Source organism: Megalobrama amblycephala, linkage group LG14, assembly GCF_018812025.1.
Source record: "Megalobrama amblycephala isolate DHTTF-2021 linkage group LG14, ASM1881202v1, whole genome shotgun sequence".
In the NCBI taxonomy this organism is placed as follows: domain Eukaryota; kingdom Metazoa; phylum Chordata; class Actinopteri; order Cypriniformes; family Xenocyprididae; genus Megalobrama; species Megalobrama amblycephala.
The window spans coordinates 32,945,446-32,948,723 of NC_063057.1; positions in this window are offsets into that span (position 1 = coordinate 32,945,446).

Sequence of the window (3,278 nt, forward strand, 5' to 3'; positions counted from 1 at the left end):
AGAATGAGTAATGATAGTGTTGAATCGGAAGAGATGCTGTTACTAGAGCTACATGAAATGTCAAAGGCAATCTGGAAAGGAATCATCAGTTTCTTCAGCAATAGCAAGGTAAGTCTTACAAATTAATACTAACTTGCTGTTTAGTGTTAAAATGTACGATACTTGCAAGATGCCCTTAGGCTGAGGAGCATCGGCTCTGCCATCTGAAGAGAGATCTTGGGTGATTCAGTCCGAAGTTGTTGCCAGTCTTTTCCATGTGGGATGAGGAGCACATGGCTCGTTTGTAGGCCGAGGCCTACAGGCCTTGCAGGCCTGGCCTAGGCCGGCCGCAAGGAGATTGATTCGGTCGTTCAGAAGCAAGGAGAAAGAGAGAGGGAGTGGCACTGTTCGCTGGTTTTTAACCTCTGGTCAAAGTCACACCTCTCAGTTGTTGACCGGACCAATGAAGATGTTGTAATTCTGGGTGGCAACACCCCTCCTGTCAGGGCTTTTACAACCCAGAAAGATTAACAAGCTGAGTTCTTGAATCAGAACTATTAAATATTCTTTTAATACTGATGTGTTGCACAGGTATGGATGTACCGCATACACAAACATTTAAATCTTCCCGCTACGAACGTATAGACACTAAATTATCATAACATTTATCATAACATTTAACAATCATCAAACATGTAAATACAATGAGTACAATACAACATCAGTAATAATGGATACCATTTCCTGAGAAGGAATCATTTATAGCACAGTCTGTCTATACATTAATGCCATAGAGTCTGTGTTCTGTGTGGAAAATGCAGGGAAGATGCAGATTTTCTGTGTCTCTACTCTGTTCTCCATGCGGCAACCACATTCCTCAGCGCAATAAACTTGTAACTGAAAACTTCCCGGGGGATGGGGACAGACTTCAGAGTGAGCTTAAAACTATTGGTTAACTAACCAATAATTGTGTCTGATTTGCCTCAGTCATTACAGCTGTGTCTTGTTTCAGTGTTCTATTTAATGTGTGTGCCAACGTGTCGTGTTTGTCAGATCGTTGCAGGCTGTTCCTGGTGTGTGTTCGCTCCCTTTCTTTGTGTCTTCCCGGATTTTGGATTCTCTGGACTGTTTGTGTGTTGCCCTGTTTTCTGGGCTGGATTATTCCTCGGTCTCTGGTGCCCATTGCAGCCCTGCGTCACCCAGCCCACCACCTTCAGTTTCACGCCAGCCACACTGTCCTTTTCCCACCCACCAGTGAACATCAACAACCAACACGAGCCACGTATTCCAACACCTGAGAGGTATGCTGGAGAACCAAATCTGTGTAGATCATTTTTAATGAAATGTTCTATTTTTTTCTCTCTGCAACCTATAAAGTTTTCTTCGGAGGAGTCTAAGGTGGCGTTGGTCATGACGCTGTGTCAGGACGTGCGGCATTGTGGGGAAGGGCGGTGTGGGAGAATAACCATCCATGCTGCTCCTCGTTCCTTACACTCTCCCAGGAGATGAGGAGGGTCTTCGATCGCACTGTGGTGGGTCGGGAGGCAGCACGTAAACTCGCTGATCTTTGCCAAGGAAATAGACCTGTTTCGGATTACGCGATTGAATTCCGGACTTTGGCAGCGGAGTGTAAGTGGAACGAGGAGGCGTAGTGGGATATGTTCCTGCATGGAGCTGGCTGACCGTGTGCAACAGGGGATCTACACCTTGGAGTTACCAGTAAAACTCAACGGATTGATTGAGCTGGCCGTTACGAGTGGATACCCGTTTACAAGAACACGTGGATCGTACGCAGCCCGTGTCATACGGAGGACACTGGTGCCAGCAGGTATAACACGGTCAGTCATCCCGTCGAACACGAGCTCATGCAGGTGGGTAGAGCTCGGCTCTTCCCAGGAGGAGAGAGAATCTCTGAGAGAGAGATGACTTTGTATGTACTGTGGTAAAGTTGGACATTTCCTGAGAGAATGTCCCGTAAAAGGTCAAGCCCGGCAGTAGTTGCGAGGTTACTGTCGGGTGAATTAACCATGGAGAAATCCTCATCAGCGACTCTCCTTCCAGTGAGACTGCAATGGGTATCGGGGTATCACAGCTGCCAGGCTCTGGTCGACTCGGGAGCGGAGGGGAACCTCCTGCACTATTCTTTGGCTAAACACTTACGGATTCCGATATTTCCACTGAACCACACCATCTCACACATCACGGGATCTTTGACACTCATCACGTCCGGTAATCACACAGAACAGACTTTTTTTTTTTCATCTCCAGGTCTCCGCTTGTGTCCGTCGTACTGGGTCATCCGTGGCTGGTCAAGCACAGACCCAGGATCGATTGGGGCCAGGGTTCGGTGGCGGAATGGAGTAACCATTGTCACGCCTCTTGTTTGTTGTCTGCTTGTTCTTCTGTGTCTCGTTCTGTGTTACAGGAGGAGTTGGTGAACCTGTCAAATGTACCAGAGAACTACCTCGACCTGAAGGAAGTGTTCAGTAAGTCCTGGGCTGCTTCTCTTCCTCCGCATCATCCCTATGACTGTGCTATAGAGTTATTGCCAGGAACTTCTCCACCTAAAGGCAAGTTATATTCACTTTCTAATCCAGAAAGGGAGGTCATGGAGAAATATATTTCTGATTCTCTGGCAGCTGGACTCATCCGCCCTTCCTCGTCTCCCACGGGGGCAGTTTTTTTTTTTTTCGTGGGTAAGAAGGATGAGCCACAGCCTGCGGCCGTGCATTGATTACAGAGGACTGAACAACATCATGGTAAAGAATACTTATCCTTTACCGTTGATGTCTTCTGCCTTTGAACGGTTGCAGGGAGCATCTCTTTTCACGAAATTAGATCTGCGCAACGTTTATCATTTGGTCCGCATAAGGGAGGGGGATGAGTGGAAAACGGCATTTAATACCCCCAGAGGACACTTTGAATACTTGGTTATGCAGTTCGGCCTTTCCAACTCGCCTGCTGTTTTCCAAGCACTCGTTAATGATGTGTTGAGAGACATGGTCGATCAGTTCATTTATGTCTACCTGAACGACATATTGATATTTTCTTCTTCTCTCCAGGAACGTTCAACACGTCAGACGAGTGCTCCAGAGGCTGTTAGAGAATGGGCTTTTTGTCAAGGCGGAGAAATGCGTGTTTCATGCACAGTCAGTTCCGTTTTTGGGATATATTGTCTCGTCCGAGGGAGTACGCATGGATCCTGACAAGGTTAAGGCTGTGGTGGATTGGCCAATCCCAGATTCCTGCAAGGCCCTGCAGAGGTTTCTGGGATTCGCTAATTTTTACCGGCGTTTTAT